Source organism: Channa argus, unplaced genomic scaffold (assembly GCF_033026475.1).
Source record: "Channa argus isolate prfri unplaced genomic scaffold, Channa argus male v1.0 Contig121, whole genome shotgun sequence".
Lineage (NCBI taxonomy): Eukaryota > Metazoa > Chordata > Actinopteri > Anabantiformes > Channidae > Channa > Channa argus.
In genome coordinates, this window is record NW_027125340.1 from 1 (window position 1) to 17,456 (window position 17,456).

General features: G+C 42.4%; 12 non-coding genes across 12 annotated transcripts; all 12 read right to left on the reverse strand.

Annotated features, from left to right (window-relative positions):
• Positions 1–730: 730 nt before the first annotated feature.
• trnaa-ugc (transfer RNA alanine (anticodon UGC)) lies at positions 731–802 on the reverse strand. Its single transcript has one exon. It is a non-coding gene; the product is annotated as a tRNA-Ala (tRNA).
• A 404-nt stretch (positions 803–1,206) lies between these two features.
• Positions 1,207–1,278, reverse strand: trnag-ucc (transfer RNA glycine (anticodon UCC)). Its single transcript has one exon. It is a non-coding gene; the product is annotated as a tRNA-Gly (tRNA).
• Positions 1,279–5,500: 4,222 nt separating this feature from the next.
• On the reverse strand, positions 5,501–5,572 carry trnaa-ugc (transfer RNA alanine (anticodon UGC)). The gene has a single exon. It is a non-coding gene; the product is annotated as a tRNA-Ala (tRNA).
• Positions 5,573–5,976: 404 nt separating this feature from the next.
• Positions 5,977–6,048, reverse strand: trnag-ucc (transfer RNA glycine (anticodon UCC)). The gene has a single exon. It is a non-coding gene; the product is annotated as a tRNA-Gly (tRNA).
• Positions 6,049–8,005: 1,957 nt separating this feature from the next.
• Positions 8,006–8,077, reverse strand: trnaa-ugc (transfer RNA alanine (anticodon UGC)). The gene has a single exon. It is a non-coding gene; the product is annotated as a tRNA-Ala (tRNA).
• Positions 8,078–8,481: 404 nt separating this feature from the next.
• On the reverse strand, positions 8,482–8,553 carry trnag-ucc (transfer RNA glycine (anticodon UCC)). The gene has a single exon. It is a non-coding gene; the product is annotated as a tRNA-Gly (tRNA).
• A 1,959-nt stretch (positions 8,554–10,512) lies between these two features.
• trnaa-ugc (transfer RNA alanine (anticodon UGC)) lies at positions 10,513–10,584 on the reverse strand. Its single transcript has one exon. It is a non-coding gene; the product is annotated as a tRNA-Ala (tRNA).
• Positions 10,585–10,988: 404 nt separating this feature from the next.
• Positions 10,989–11,060, reverse strand: trnag-ucc (transfer RNA glycine (anticodon UCC)). The gene has a single exon. It is a non-coding gene; the product is annotated as a tRNA-Gly (tRNA).
• Positions 11,061–13,017: 1,957 nt separating this feature from the next.
• Positions 13,018–13,089, reverse strand: trnaa-ugc (transfer RNA alanine (anticodon UGC)). The gene has a single exon. It is a non-coding gene; the product is annotated as a tRNA-Ala (tRNA).
• Positions 13,090–13,493: 404 nt separating this feature from the next.
• trnag-ucc (transfer RNA glycine (anticodon UCC)) lies at positions 13,494–13,565 on the reverse strand. The gene has a single exon. It is a non-coding gene; the product is annotated as a tRNA-Gly (tRNA).
• Positions 13,566–15,524: 1,959 nt separating this feature from the next.
• trnaa-ugc (transfer RNA alanine (anticodon UGC)) lies at positions 15,525–15,596 on the reverse strand. The gene has a single exon. It is a non-coding gene; the product is annotated as a tRNA-Ala (tRNA).
• A 404-nt stretch (positions 15,597–16,000) lies between these two features.
• On the reverse strand, positions 16,001–16,072 carry trnag-ucc (transfer RNA glycine (anticodon UCC)). Its single transcript has one exon. It is a non-coding gene; the product is annotated as a tRNA-Gly (tRNA).
• Positions 16,073–17,456: the final 1,384 nt, after the last annotated feature.

Here is a 17,456-nt window from a genome sequence, read left to right on the forward strand (position 1 = left end):
GAGAAACAAACAGACTGTCATTTAGTTAAAGCACATGGAGATACCGGGGATTGAACCCTCATACATGCAAAGCATGCGCTCTACCACTGAGCTACATCCACAACATCATGACAGATTAAGATCACATGGGAAGTGGAAATAGAGCAGTCTCAAATACCCGTAAGCAAGCATTCCCAGACTTGGTTGTCAAGGACCCTCGTCTTGCTTGTTTTCTGACAATTTCGGCTGTACACAATACCTACTACCTGGATCAGGTTTGTTCAGCCAATCAGAGCTTAAAGATAGAATCTTAGTTTAGGGTGGGGTGGGATAAGGCAAAGCATAATGTTCTCTTCCAATTGGTGACTGTCTCAACACACGTAATCCAGGTAATTGGCAGTGGGTAGAGCAATAGTTAGCTGGGCATAGTTGGAAGACAAGGAGGCACAGTCATTCAAATTTTTGCAACTTTAAAACCCGGATGAACCTCAGACTGAATGAGATCCACTCTCTCACAAGTGTCGAATAAACAGACTGTCATTTTTTAAGTACATGGAGATGCCAGGAATTGATTCCAGGGTCTGGCAGGTAAGTCATGTCAAATGGACTTCTTTGTCGTTAAAATGTTCTCAAAGATAATTGGCTAGTTCACCCAGTCACATTGCCTTGCCATGGTCATGAAGCAAGCCCAAGTCAGTTATTTTCCACTCTCAGCTGAGAAACAAAGACACTATCATTTTGTTAAAGCACGTGGAGATGCTGGGGATTGAACCCAGGGCCTCATACATGCAAAGCATGCGCTCTACCACTGAGCTACATCCCCAGTTGCACTGGCACATAAGCCATACACATGGGAATAGGAAAAAGAGCCGTCTTCAACACCTTTAAAGAAGCATTTGCAGATTTGGCTGTCAAGGACTCTCGGATCCCTACTTGTTCATGTAAAGACCCGCTCCAAAGAAGTAAGCAGTGTCAGACACCATTGCTGTAGTGGTTTTCATACATACCCAGGAAGATGACAATCATTAGGAGGCCAAACTTAACGATGGAATGAAGGTCATTTAGAGCCGTGATTGTTTGAAAACAACAACTCTTGACTCTTTTCCTAGCGCATTTTTTTGATCCTGATCAAAGTTTGATCTCTTCACTCTAGAGAAGATGCTTACTTTGAGATTTCGAAAGTACCGAAAGACCGCATAATTTTCAAATCGCTAAATAGAAGACAACTGCGATGGCCGGGAATCGAACCCGGGTCAACTGCTTGGAAGGTAGCTATGCTCACCACTATACCACCATCGCTTCAAAAGCATTTTATTTTCATTTTCTTAAAAAATCTAATCGGTAGAGTATACAGTACAAGTCGGTAATGAGTCTCAGTCATCCGGGTCTGGAAGGTAAGTCATGTCAAATGGACTTCTTTTTAGTTGAAAGAGTTTCGTTAAGTTTCAAAGATAGTTGGCTCTTGTCTGCAGTGCGCTGAATATTGGTTCAGATGCTGCGCTTGTTGCAGAGATTCATTGACCGTTGACAGTATAGATTTAGTACATTAGCTTCTTTCATGAAACTTATTGCAACTTTAAAACCCGGATCAACCTCAACCTGAATCAGATCCGCTCTCTCACAAGTGAGAAATAAACAGACTGGCATTTTTAAAAGCATGTGGAGATGCCAGGGATTGATCCCAGGGCCTTCTACATGCAACACATGCCATCTACCACTGAGCCACAACTCTGGTTGCACACCAATGCAAGCCATACACATGGGAATAGGAAATAGAGCCGTCTTCAATCCCTTTAAAGAAGAATTTGCAGAATTGGCTGTCAAGGACTCTTGGATCCCTACTTGTTCATGTAAAGACCCGCTCCAACAGAGTAAGCAGTGTCAGACACCATTGCTGTAGTGGCTTTCATACATCCCCAGAAAGATGACGATCATTAGGAGGCCACACCTAACGATGGAATGAAGGTCATTTAGAGCCGTGATTGTTTAAAGCCAACAACTCTTGACTCTTTTCCTAGCGCATTTTCTTTAGCCTGATCAAAGCTTGTTCTCTTTACCCTACAAACATGTTTACTTTGACATTTCTAAAGTATCGAAAAACCACACAAATTTCAAATCGCTAAACAGAAGACAACTGCAAGGGCAGGGAATCAAACCGTGGTCAACGGCTGGGGAGGGAGCTATGCTCACCACTATACCACCACCACTTCAAACGCACCTTTTTTTATTCTCTTAAGAAATCAAATTGGTAAAGTATACAGTACAAGTCAGTAAAGATTCTGACTGATCAGTCATGAAAATTTTTCCAACTTGAAAACCCGGATGAACCTCAACCTGAATCAGATCCGCTCTCTCACAGGTGACATATAAACAGACTGTCATTTTTAAAAGTACATGGAGATGGAAGGCAAGTCATGTTAAATGGACTTCATTTTAGTTTCAAAGATAGTTGGCTAGTGCACCCAGTCACATTGCCTTGCAACGGTCATGAAGTAAGCCCAAGCCACTCATTTTCCACTCTCACGTGAGAAACAAACAGACTGTCATTTAGTTAAAGATCATGGAGATACCAGGGATTGAACCCTCATACATGCAAAGCATGCGCTCTACCACTGAGCTACATCCCCAACATCATGACAGATTAAGATCACATGGGAAGTGGAAATAGAGCAGTCTCAAATACGCGTAAGCAAGCATTCCCAGACTTGGTTGTCAAGGACCCTCGTCTTGCTTGTTTTCTGACAATTTCGGCTGTACACAATACCTACTACCTGGATCAGGTTTGTTCAGCCAATCAGAGCTTAAAGATAGAATCTTAGTTTAGGGTGGGGTGGGATAAGGCAAAGCATAATGTTCTCTTCCAATTGGTGACTGTCTCAACACACGTAATCCAGGTAATTGGCAGTGGGTAGAGCAATAGTTAGCTGGGCATAGTTGGAAGACAAGGAGGCACAGTCATTCAAATTTTTGCAACTTTAAAACCCGGATGAACCTCAGACTGAATGAGATCCACTCTCTCACAAGTGTCGAATAAACAGACTGTCATTTTTTAAGTACATGGAGATGCCAGGAATTGATTCCAGGGTCTGGCAGGTAAGTCATGTCAAATGGACTTCTTTGTCGTTAAAATGTTCTCAAAGATAATTGGATAAAAGAAGCATTTGCAGATTTGGCTGTCAAGGACTCTCGGATCCCTACTTGTTCATGTAAAGACCCGCTCCAAAGAAGTAAGCAGTGTCAGACACCATTGCTGTAGTGGTTTTCATACATACCCAGGAAGATGACAATCATTAGGAGGCCAAACTTAACGATGGAATGAAGGTCATTTAGAGCCGTGATTGTTTGAAAACAACAACTCTTGACTCTTTTCCTAGCGCATTTTTTTGATCCTGATCAAAGTTTGATCTCTTCACTCTAGAGAAGATGCTTACTTTGAGATTTCGAAAGTACCGAAAGACCGCATAATTTTCAAATCGCTAAATAGAAGACAACTGCGATGGCTGGGAATGGAACCCGGGTCAACTGCTTGGAAGGTAGCTATGCTCACCACTATACCACCATCGCTTCAAAAGCATTTTATTTTCATTTTTTTAAAAAATCTAATCGGTAGAGTATACAGTACAAGTCGGTAATGAGTCTCAGTCATCCGGGTCTGGAAGGTAAGTCATGTCAAATGGACTTCTTTTTAGTTGAAAGAGTTTCGTTAAGTTTCAAAGATAGTTGGCTCTTGTCTGCAGTGCGCTGAATATTGGTTCAGATGCTGCGCTTGTTGCAGAGATTCATTGACCGTTGACAGTATAGATTTAGTACATTAGCTTCTTTCATGAAACTTATTGCAACTTTAAAACCCGGATCAACCTCAACCTGAATCAGATCCGCTCTCTCACAAGTGAGAAATAAACAGACTGGCATTTTTAAAAGCATATGGAGATGCCAGGGATTAATCCCAGGGCCTTCTACATGCAACACATGCCATGTACCACTGAGATACAACTCTGGTTGCACACCAATGCAAGCCATACACATGGGAATAGGAAATAGAGCCGTCTTCAATCCCTTTAAAGAAGAATTTGCAGAATTGGCTGTCAAGGACTCTTGGATCCCTACTTGTTCATGTAAAGACCCGCTCCAACAGAGTAAGCAGTGTCAGACACCATTGCTGTAGTGGCTTTCATACATCCCCAGAAAGATGACGATCATTAGGAGGCCACACCTAACGATGGAATGATGGTCATTTAGAGCCGTGATTGTTTAAAGCCAACAACTCTTGACTCTTTTCCTAGCGCATTTTCTTTAGCCTGATCAAAGCTTGTTCTCTTTACCCTACAAACATGTTTACTTTGACATTTCTAAAGTATCGAAAAACCACACAAATTTCAAATCGCTAAACAGAAGACAACTGCAAGGGCAGGGAATCAAACCGTGGTCAACGGCTGGGGAGGGAGCTATGCTCACCACTATACAGCCACCACTTCAAACGCACCTTTTTTTATTCTCTTAAGAAATCAAATTGGTAAAGTATACAGTACAAGTCAGTAAAGATTCTGACTGATCAGTCATGAAAATTTTTCCAACTTGAAAACCCGGATGAACCTCAACCTGAATTAGATCCGCTCTCTCACAGGTGACATATAAACAGACTGTCATTTTTAAAAGTACATGGAGATGGAAGGCAAGTCATGTTAAATGGACTTCATTTTAGTTTCAAAGATAGTTGGCTTGTGCACCCAGTCACATTGCCTTGCAACGGTCATGAAGTAAGCCCAAGCCACTCATTTTCCACTCTCAGGTGAGAAACAAACAGACTGTCATTTAGTTAAAGATCATGGAGATACCAGGGATTGAACCCTCATACATGCAAAGCATGCGCTCTACCACTGAGCTACATCCCCAACATCATGACAGATTAAGATCACATGGGAAGTGGAAATAGAGCAGTCTCAAATACGCGTAAGCAAGCATTCCCAGACTTGGTTGTCAAGGACCCTCGTCTTGCTTGTTTTCTGACAATTTCGGCTGTACACAATACCTACTACCTGGATCAGGTTTGTACAGCCAATCAGAGCTTAAAGATAGCATCTTAGTTTAGGGTGGGGTGGGATAAGGCAAAGCATAATGTTCTCTTCCAATTGGTGACTGTCTCAACACACGTAATCCAGGTAATTGGCAGTGGGTAGAGCAATAGTTAGCTGGGCATAGTTGGAAGACAAGGAGGCGCAGTCATTCAAATTTTTGCAACTTGAAAACCCGGATGAACCTCAGCCTGAATGAGATCCACTCTCTCACAGGTGTCGAATAAACAGACTGTCATTTTTTAAGTACATGGAGATGCCAGGAATTGATCCCAGGGTTTGGCAGGTAAGTCACTTCAAATGGACTTCTTTGTCGTTGAAATGTTCTCAAAGATAGTTGGCTAGTTCACCCAGTCACATTGCCTTGCCATGGTCATGAAGCAAGCCCAAGTCAGTTATTTTCCACTCTCAGCTGAGAAACAAAGACACTATCATTTTGTTAAAGCACGTGGAGATGCTGGGGATTGAACCCAGGGCCTCATACATGCAAAGCATGCGCTCTACCACTGAGCTACATCCCCAGTTGCACTGGCACATAAGCCATACACATGGGAATAGGAAAAAGAGCCGTCTTCAACACCTTTAAAGAAGCATTTGCAGATTTGGCTGTCAAGGACTCTCGGATCCCTACTTGTTCATGTAAAGACCCGCTCCAACAGAGTAAGCAGTGTCAGACACCATTGCTGTAGTGGTTTTCATACATCCCCAGGAAGATGACAATCATTAGGAGGCCAAACTTAACGATGGAATGAAGGTCATTTAGAGCCGTGATTGTTTGAAAACAACAACTCTTGACTCTTTTCCTAGCGCATTTTCTTGATCCTGATCAAAGTTTGATCTCTTCACTCTAGAGAAGATGCTTACTTTGAGATTTCGAAAGTACCGAAAGACCGCACAATTTTCAAATCGCTAAATAGAAGACAACTACGATGGCCGGGAATCGAACCCGGGTCAACTGCTTGGAAGGCAGCTATGCTCACCACTATACCACCATCGCTTCAAAAGCATTTTATTTTCATTCTCTTAAAAAATCTAATCGGTAGAGTATACAGTACAAGTCAGTAAAGAGTTTCAGTCATCTGGGTCTGGAAGGTAAGTCATGTCAAATGGACTTCTTTTTAGTTGAAAGAGTTTCGTTAAGTTTCAAAGATAGTTGGCTCTTGTCTGCAGTGCGCTGAATATTGGTTCAGATGCTGCGCTTGTTGCAGAGATTCATTGACCGTTGACAGTATAGATTTAGTACATTAGCTTCTTTCATGAAACTTATTGCAACTTTAAAACCCAGATCAACCTCAACCTGAATCAGATCCGCTCTCTCACAAGTGAGAAATAAAAAGACTGGCATTTTTAAAAGCATGTGGAGATGCCAGGGATTGATCCCAAGGCCTTCTACATGCAACACATGCCATCTACCACTGAGCTACATCTCTGGTTGCACACCAATGCACGCCATACACATGGGAATAGGAAATAGAGCCGTCTTCAATCCCTTTAAAGAAGAATTTGCATATTTGGCTGTCAAGGACTCTCGGATCCCCACTTGTTCATGTAAAGACCTGCTCCAACAGAGTAAGCAGTGTCAGACACCATTGCTGTAGTGGCTTTCATACATCCCCAGGAAGATGACGATCATTAGGAGGCCACACCTAACGATGGAATGAAGGTCCTTTAGAGCCGTGATTGTTTAAAGCCAACAACTCTTGACTCTTTTCCTAGCGCATTTTCTTTAGCCTGATCAAAACTTGTTCTCTTTACCCTACAAACATGTTTACTTTGACATTTCTAAAGTATCGAAAAAACACACAAATTTCAAATCGCTAACCAGAAGACAACTGCAAGGGCAGGGAATCAAACCGTGGTCAACGGCTGGGGAGGGAGCTATGCTCACCACTATACCACCACCACTTCAAACGCACCTTTTTTTAATTCTCTTAAGAAATCAAATTGGTAAAGTATACAGTACAAGTCAGTAAAGATTCTGACTGATCAGTCATGAAAAATTTTCCAACTTGAAAACCCGGATGAACCTCAACCTGAATCAGATCCGCTCTCTCACAGGTGACATATAAACAGCTGTCATTTTTAAAAGTACATGGAGATGGAAGGCAAGTCATGTTAAATGGACTTCATTTTAGTTTCAAAGATAGTTGGCTAGTGCACCCAGTCACATTGCCTTGCAACGGTCATGAAGTAAGCCCAAGCCACTCATTTTCCACTCTCAGGTGAGAAACAAACAGACTGTCATTTAGTTAAAGCACATGGAGATACCGGGGATTGAACCCTCATACATGCAAAGCATGCGCTCTACCACTGAGCTACATCCACAACATCATGACAGATTAAGATCACATGGGAAGTGGAAATAGAGCAGTCTCAAATACCCGTAAGCAAGCATTCCCAGACTTGGTTGTCAAGGACCCTCGTCTTGCTTGTTTTCTGACAATTTCGGCTGTACACAATACCTACTACCTGGATCAGGTTTGTTCAGCCAATCAGAGCTTAAAGATAGAATCTTAGTTTAGGGTGGGGTGGGATAAGGCAAAGCATAATGTTCTCTTCCAATTGGTGACTGTCTCAACACACGTAATCCAGGTAATTGGCAGTGGGTAGAGCAATAGGTAGCTGGGCATAGTTGGAAGACAAGGAGGCACAGTCATTCAAATTTTTGCAATTTGAAAACCCGGATGAACCTCAACCTGAATGAGATCCACTCTCTCACAGGTGTCGAATAAACAGACTGTCATTTTTTAAGTACATGGAGATGCCAGGAATTGATCCCAGGGTCTAGCAGGTAAGTCATGTCAAACGGACTTCTTTGTCGTTAAAATGTTCTCAAAGATAGTTGGCTAGTTCACCCAGTCACATTGCCTTGCCATGGTCATGAAGTAAACCCAAGCCAGTTGTTTTCCACTCTTAGCTGAGAAACAAAGACACTATCATTTTGTTAATGCACGTGGAGATGCTGGGGATTGAACCCAGGGCCTCATACATGCAAAGCATGCGCTCTACCACTGAGCTACATCCCCAGTTGCACTGGCACATAAGCCATACACATGGGAATAGGAAAAAGAGCCGTCTTCAACACCTTTAAAGAAGCATTTGCAGATTTGGCTGTCAAGGACTCTCGGATCCCTACTTGTTCATGTAAAGACCCGCTCCAACAGAGTAAGCAGTGTCAGACACCATTGCTGTAGTGGTTTTCATACATCCCCAGGAAGATGACAATCATTAGGAGGCCAAACTTAACGATGGAATGAAGGTCATTTAGAGCCGTGATTGTTTGAAAACAACAACTCTTGACTCTTTTCCTAGCGCATTTTCTTGATCCTGATCAAAGTTTGATCTCTTCACTCTAGAGAAGATGCTTACTTTGAGATTTCGAAAGTACCGAAAGACCGCACAATTTTCAAATCGCTAAATAGAAGACAACTGCGATGGCCGGGAATCGAACCCGGGTCAACTGCTTGGAAGGTAGCTATGCTCACCACTATACCACCATCGCTTCAAAAGCACTTTATTTTCATTCTTTTAAAAAATCTAATCGGTAGAGTATACAGTACAAGTCAGTAAAGAGTCTCAGTCATCCGGGTCTGGAAGGTAAGTCATGTCAAATGGACTTCTTTTTAGTTGAAAGAGTTTCGTTAAGTTTCAAAGATAGTTGGCTCTTGTCTGCAGTGCGCTGAATATTGGTTCAGATGCTGCGCTTGTTGCAGAGATTCATTGACTGTTGACAGTATAGATTTAGAACATTAGCTTCTTTCATGAAACTTATTGCAACTTTAAAACCCGGATCAACCTCAACCTGAATCAGATCCGCTCTCTCACAAGTGAGAAATAAACAGACTGGCATTTTTAAAAGCATGTGGAGATGCCAGGGATTGATCCCAAGGCCTTTTACATGCAACACATGCCATCTACCACTGAGCTACATCTCTGGTTGCACACCAATGCAAGCCATACACATGGGAATAGGAAATAGAGCCGTCGTCAATCCCTTTAAAGAAGAATTTGCAGATTTGGCTGTCAACGACTCTCGGATCCCTACTTGTTCATGTAAAGACTCGCTCTAACAGAGTAAGCAGTGTCAGACACCATTGCTGTAGTGGCTTTCATACATCCCCAGGAAGATGACGATCATTAGGAGGCCACACCTAACGATGGAATGAAGGTCATTTAGAGCCGTGATTGTTTAAAGCCAACAACTCTTGACTCTTTTCCTAGCGCATTTTCTTTAGCCTGATCAAAGCTTGTTCTCTTTACCCTACAAACATGTTTACTTTGACATTTCTAAAGTATCGAAAAACCACACAAATTTCAAATCGCTAAACAGAAGACAACTGCAAGGGCAGGGAATCAAACCGTGGTCAACGGCTGGGGAGGGAGCTATGCTCACCACTATACCACCACCACCTCAAACACACCTTTTTTTTATTCTCTTAAGAAATCAAATTGGTAAAGTATACAGTACAAGTCAGTAAAGATTCTGACTGATCAGTCATGAAAATTTTTCCAACTTGAAAACCCGGATGAACCTCAACCTGAATCAGATCCGCTCTCTCACAGGTGACATATAAACAGACTGTCATTTTTAAAAGTACATGGAGATGGAAGGCAAGTCAAAGGTAAATGGACTTCATTTTAGTTTCAAAGATAGTTGGCTAGTGCACCCAGTCACATTGCCTTGCAACGGTCATGAAGTAAGCCCAAGACACTCATTTTCCACTCTCAGGTGAGAAACAAACAGACTGTCATTTAGTTAAAGCACATGGAGATACCGGGGATTGAACCCTCATACATGCAAAGCATGCGCTCTACCACTGAGCTACATCCACAACATCATGACAGATTAAGATCACATGGGAAGTGGAAATAGAGCAGTCTCAAATACCCGTAAGCAAGCATTCCCAGACTTGGTTGTCAAGGACCCTCGTCTTGCTTGTTTTCTGACAATTTCGGCTGTACACAATACCTACTACCTGGATCAGGTTTGTTCAGCCAATCAGAGCTTAAAGATAGAATCTTAGTTTAGGGTGGGGTGGGATAAGGCAAAGCATAATGTTCTCTTCCAATTGGTGACTGTCTCAACACACGTAATCCAGGTAATTGGCAGTGGGTAGAGCAATAGTTAGCTGGGCATAGTTGGAAGACAAGGAGGCACAGTCATTCAAATTTTTGCAACTTTAAAACCCGGATGAACCTCAGACTGAATGAGATCCACTCTCTCACAAGTGTCGAATAAACAGACTGTCATTTTTTAAGTACATGGAGATGCCAGGAATTGATTCCAGGGTCTGGCAGGTAAGTCATGTCAAATGGACTTCTTTGTCGTTAAAATGTTCTCAAAGATAATTGGCTAGTTCACCCAGTCACATTGCCTTGCCATGGTCATGAAGCAAGCCCAAGTCAGTTATTTTCCACTCTCAGCTGAGAAACAAAGACACTATCATTTTGTTAAAGCACGTGGGGATGCTGGGGATTGAACCCAGGGCCTCATACATGCAAAGCATGCGCTCTACCACTGAGCTACATCCCCAGTTGCACTGGCACATAAGCCATACACATGGGAATAGGAAAAAGAGCCGTCTTCAACACCTTTAAAGAAGCATTTGCAGATTTGGCTGTCAAGGACTCTCGGATCCCTACTTGTTCATGTAAAGACCCGCTCCAAAGAAGTAAGCAGTGTCAGACACCATTGCTGTAGTGGTTTTCATACATACCCAGGAAGATGACAATCATTAGGAGGCCAAACTTAACGATGGAATGAAGGTCATTTAGAGCCGTGATTGTTTGAAAACAACAACTCTTGACTCTTTTCCTAGCGCATTTTTTTGATCCTGATCAAAGTTTGATCTCTTCACTCTAGAGAAGATGCTTACTTTGAGATTTCGAAAGTACCGAAAGACCGCATAATTTTCAAATCGCTAAATAGAAGACAACTGCGATGGCCGGGAATCGAACCCGGGTCAACTGCTTGGAAGGTAGCTATGCTCACCACTATACCACCATCGCTTCAAAAGCATTTTATTTTCATTTTCTTAAAAAATCTAATCGGTAGAGTATACAGTACAAGTCGGTAATGAGTCTCAGTCATCCGGGTCTGGAAGGTAAGTCATGTCAAATGGACTTCTTTTTAGTTGAAAGAGTTTCGTTAAGTTTCAAAGATAGTTGGCTCTTGTCTGCAGTGCGCTGAATATTGGTTCAGATGCTGCGCTTGTTGCAGAGATTCATTGACCGTTGACAGTATAGATTTAGTACATTAGCTTCTTTCATGAAACTTATTGCAACTTTAAAACCCGGATCAACCTCAACCTGAATCAGATCCGCTCTCTCACAAGTGAGAAATAAACAGACTGGCATTTTTAAAAGCATGTGGAGATGCCAGGGATTGATCCCAGGGCCTTCTACATGCAACACATGCCATCTACCACTGAGCCACAACTCTGGTTGCACACCAATGCAAGCCATACACATGGGAATAGGAAATAGAGCCGTCTTCAATCCCTTTAAAGAAGAATTTGCAGAATTGGCTGTCAAGGACTCTTGGATCCCTACTTGTTCATGTAAAGACCCGCTCCAACAGAGTATGCAGTGTCAGACACCATTGCTGTAGTGGCTTTCATACATCCCCAGAAAGATGACGATCATTAGGAGGCCACACCTAACGATGGAATGAAGGTCATTTAGAGCCGTGATTGTTTAAAGCCAACAACTCTTGACTCTTTTCCTAGCGCATTTTCTTTAGCCTGATCAAAGCTTGTTCTCTTTACCCTACAAACATGTTTACTTTGACATTTCTAAAGTATCGAAAAACCACACAAATTTCAAATCGCTAAACAGAAGACAACTGCAAGGGCAGGGAATCAAACCGTGGTCAACGGCTGGGGAGGGAGCTATGCTCACCACTATACCACCACCACTTCCAACGCACCTTTTTTTATTCTCTTAAGATATCAAATTGGTAAAGTATACAGTACAAGTCAGTAAAGATTCTGACTGATCAGTCATGAAAATTTTTCCAACTTGAAAACCCGGATGAACCTCAACCTGAATCAGATCCGCTCTCTCACAGGTGACATATAAACAGACTGTCATTTTTAAAAGTACATGGAGATGGAAGGCAAGTCATGTTAAATGGACTTCATTTTAGTTTCAAAGATAGTTGGCTAGTGCACCCAGTCACATTGCCTTGCAACGGTCATGAAGTAAGCCCAAGCCACTCATTTTCCACTCTCACGTGAGAAACAAACAGACTGTCATTTAGTTAAAGATCATGGAGATACCAGGGATTGAACCCTCATACATGCAAAGCATGCGCTCTACCACTGAGCTACATCCCCAACATCATGACAGATTAAGATCACATGGGAAGTGGAAATAGAGCAGTCTCAAATACGCGTAAGCAAGCATTCCCAGACTTGGTTGTCAAGGACCCTCGTCTTGCTTGTTTTCTGACAATTTCGGCTGTACACAATACCTACTACCTGGATCAGGTTTGTACAGCCAATCAGAGCTTAAAGATAGCATCTTAGTTTAGGGTGGGGTGGGATAAGGCAAAGCATAATGTTCTCTTCCAATTGGTGACTGTCTCAACACACGTAATCCAGGTAATTGGCAGTGGGTAGAGCAATAGTTAGCTGGGCATAGTTGGAAGACAAGGAGGCACAGTCATTCAAATTTTTGCAACTTGAAAACCCGGATGAACCTCAGCCTGAATGAGATCCACTCTCTCACAAGTGTCGAATAAACAGACTGTCATTTTTTAAGTACATGGAGATGCCAGGAATTGATCCCAGGGTCTGGCAGGTAAGTCATGTCAAATGGACTTCTTTGTCGTTAAAATGTTCTCAAAGATAGTTGGCTAGTTCACCCAGTCACATTGCCTTGCCATGGTCATGAAGCAAGCCCAAGTCAGTTATTTTCCACTCTCAGCTGAGAAACAAAGCCACTATCGTTTTGTTAAAGCACGTGGAGATGCTGGGGATTGAACCCAGGGCCTCATACATGCAAAGCATGCGCTCTACCACTGAGCTACATCCCCAGTTGCACTGGCACATAAGCCATACACATCGGAATAGGAAAAAGAGCCGTCTTCAACACCTTTAAAGAAGCATTTGCAGATTTGGCTGTCAAGGACTCTCGGATCCCTACTTGTTCATGTAAAGACCCGTTCCAACAGAGTAAGCAGTGTCAGACACCATTGCTGTAGTGGTTTTCATACATCCCCAGGAAGATGACAATCATTAGGAGGCCAAACTTAACGATGGAATGAAGGTCATTTAGAGCCGTGATTGTTTGAAAACAACAACTCTTGACTCTTTTCCTAGCGCATTTTCTTGATCCTGATCAAATTTTGATCTCTTCACTCTAGAGAAGATGCTTACTTTGAGATTTCGAAAGTACCGAAAGACCGCACAATTTTCAAATCGCTAAATAGAAGACAACTGCGATGGCCGGGAATCGAACCCGGGTCAACTGCTTGGAAGGCAGCTATGCTCACCACTATACCACCATCGCTTCAAAAGCATTTTATTTTCATTCCCTTAAAAAATCTAATCGGTAGAGTATACAGTACAAGTCAGTAAAGAGTCTCAGTCATCCGGGTCTGGAAGGTAAGTCATGTCAAATGGACTTCTTTTTAGTTAAAAGAGTTTCGTTAAGTTTCAAAGATAGTTGGCTCTTGTCTGCAGTGCGCTGAATATTGGTTCAGATGCTGCGCTTGTTGCAGAGATTCATTGACCGTTGACAGTATAGATTTAGTACATTAGCTTCTTTCATGAAACTTATTGCAACTTTAAAACCCGGATCAACCTCAACCTGAATCAGATCCGCTCTCTCACAAGTGAGAAATAAACAGACTGGCATTTTTAAAAGCATATGGAGATGCCAGGGATTAATCCCAGGGCCTTCTACATGCAACACATGCCATGTACCACTGAGATACAACTCTGGTTGCACACCAATGCAAGCCATACACATGGGAATAGGAAATAGAGCCGTCTTCAATCCCTTTAAAGAAGAATTTGCAGATTTGGCTGTCAAGGACTCTCGGATCCCCACTTGTTCATGTAAAGACCTGCTCCAACAGAGTAAGCAGTGTCAGACTCCATTGCTGTAGTGGCTTTCATACATCCCCAGGAAGATGACGATCATTAGGAGGCCACACCTAACGATTGAATGAAGGTCCTTTAGAGCCGTGATTGTTTAAAGCCAACAACTCTTGACTCTTTTCCTAGCGCATTTTCTTTAGCCTGATCAAAGCTTGTTCTCTTTACCCTACAAACATGTTTACTTTGACATTTCTAAAGTATCGAAAAACCACACAAATTTCAAATCGCTAAACAGAAGACAACTGCAAGGGCAGGGAATCAAACCGTGGTCAACGGCTGGGGAGGGAGCTATGCTCACCACTATACCACCACCACTTCAAACGCACCTTTTTTTAATTCTCTTAAGAAATCAAATTGGTAAAGTATACAGTACAAGTCAGTAAAGATTCTGACTGATCAGTCATGAAAATTTTTCCAACTTGAAAACCCGGATGAACCTCAACCTGAATCAGATCCGCTCTCTCACAGGTGACATATAAACAGACTGTCATTTTTAAAAGTACATGGAGATGGAAGGCAAGTCAAAGGTAAATGGACTTCATTTTAGTTTCAAAGATAGTTGGCTAGTGCACCCAGTCACATTGCCTTGCAACGGTCATGAAGTAAGCCCAAGACACTCATTTTCCACTCTCAGGTGAGAAACAAACAGACTGTCATTTAGTTAAAGCACATGGAGATACCGGGGATTGAACCCTCATACATGCAAAGCATGCGCTCTACCACTGAGCTACATCCACAACATCATGACAGATTAAGATCACATGGGAAGTGGAAATAGAGCAGTCTCAAATACCCGTAAGCAAGCATTCCCAGACTTGGTTGTCAAGGACCCTCGTCTTGCTTGTTTTCTGACAATTTCGGCTGTACACAATACCTACTACCTGGATCAGGTTTGTTCAGCCAATCAGAGCTTAAAGATAGAATCTTAGTTTAGGGTGGGGTGGGATAAGGCAAAGCATAATGTTCTCTTCCAATTGGTGACTGTCTCAACACACGTAATCCAGGTAATTGGCAGTGGGTAGAGCAATAGGTAGCTGGGCATAGTTGGAAGACAAGGAGGCACAGTCATTCAAATTTTTGCAATTTGAAAACCCGGATGAACCTCAACCTGAATGAGATCCACTCTCTCACAGGTGTCGAATAAACAGACTGTCATTTTTTAAGTACATGGAGATGCCAGGAATTGATCCCAGGGTCTAGCAGGTAAGTCATGTCAAACGGACTTCTTTGTCGTTAAAATGTTCTCAAAGATAGTTGGCTAGTTCACCCAGTCACATTGCCTTGCCATGGTCATGAAGTAAACCCAAGCCAGTTGTTTTCCACTCTTAGCTGAGAAACAAAGACACTATCATTTTGTTAATGCACGTGGAGATGCTGGGGATTGAACCCAGGGCCTCATACATGCAAAGCATGCGCTCTACCACTGAGCTACATCCCCAGTTGCACTGGCACATAAGCCATACACATGGGAATAGGAAAAAGAGCCGTCTTCAACACCTTTAAAGAAGCATTTGCAGATTTGGCTGTCAAGGACTCTCGGATCCCTACTTGTTCATGTAAAGACCCGCTCCAACAGAGTAAGCAGTGTCAGACACCATTGCTGTAGTGGTTTTCATACATCCCCAGGAAGATGACAATCATTAGGAGGCCAAACTTAACGATGGAATGAAGGTCATTTAGAGCCGTGATTGTTTGAAAACAACAACTCTTGACTCTTTTCCTAGCGCATTTTCTTGATCCTGATCAAAGTTTGATCTCTTCACTCTAGAGAAGATGCTTACTTTGAGATTTCGAAAGTACCGAAAGACCGCACAATTTTCAAATCGCTAAATAGAAGACAACTGCGATGGCCGGGAATCGAACCCGGGTCAACTGCTTGGAAGGTAGCTATGCTCACCACTATACCACCATCGCTTCAAAAGCACTTTATTTTCATTCTTTTAAAAAATCTAATCGGTAGAGTATACAGTACAAGTCAGTAAAGAGTCTCAGTCATCCGGGTCTGGAAGGTAAGTCATGTCAAATGGACTTCTTTTTAGTTGAAAGAGTTTCGTTAAGTTTCAAAGATAGTTGGCTCTTGTCTGCAGTGCGCTGAATATTGGTTCAGATGCTGCGCTTGTTGCAGAGATTCATTGACTGTTGACAGTATAGATTTAGAACATTAGCTTCTTTCATGAAACTTATTGCAACTTTAAAACCCGGATCAACCTCAACCTGAATCAGATCCGCTCTCTCACAAGTGAGAAATAAACAGACTGGCATTTTTAAAAGCATGTGGAGATGCCAGGGATTGATCCCAAGGCCTTTTACATGCAACACATGCCATCTACCACTGAGCTACATCTCTGGTTGCACACCAATGCAAGCCATACACATGGGAATAGGAAATAGAGCCGTCGTCAATCCCTTTAAAGAAGAATTTGCAGATTTGGCTGTCAACGACTCTCGGATCCCTACTTGTTCATGTAAAGACTCGCTCTAACAGAGTAAGCAGTGTCAGACACCATTGCTGTAGTGGCTTTCATACATCCCCAGGAAGATGACGATCATTAGGAGGCCACACCTAACGATGGAATGAAGGTCATTTAGAGCCGTGATTGTTTAAAGCCAACAACTCTTGACTCTTTTCCTAGCGCATTTTCTTTAGCCTGATCAAAGCTTGTTCTCTTTACCCTACAAACATGTTTACTTTGACATTTCTAAAGTATCGAAAAACCACACAAATTTCAAATCGCTAAACAGAAGACAACTGCAAGGGCAGGGAATCAAACCGTGGTCAACGGCTGGGGAGGGAGCTATGCTCACCACTATACCACCACCACCTCAAACACACCTTTTTTTTATTCTCTTAAGAAATCAAATTGGTAAAGTATACAGTACAAGTCAGTAAAGATTCTGACTGATCAGTCATGAAAATTTTTCCAACTTGAAAACCCGGATGAACCTCAACCTGAATCAGATCCGCTCTCTCACAGGTGACATATAAACAGACTGTCATTTTTAAAAGTACATGGAGATGGAAGGCAAGTCAAAGGTAAATGGACTTCATTTTAGTTTCAAAGATAGTTGGCTAGTGCACCCAGTCACATTGCCTTGCAACGGTCATGAAGTAAGCCCAAGACACTCATTTTCCACTCTCAGGTGAGAAACAAACAGACTGTCATTTAATTAAAGCACATGGAGATACCGGGGATTGAACCCTCATACATGCAAAGCATGCGCTCTACCACTGAGCTACATCCCCAACATCATGACAGATTAAGATCACATGGGAAGTGGAAATAGAGCAGTCTCAAAT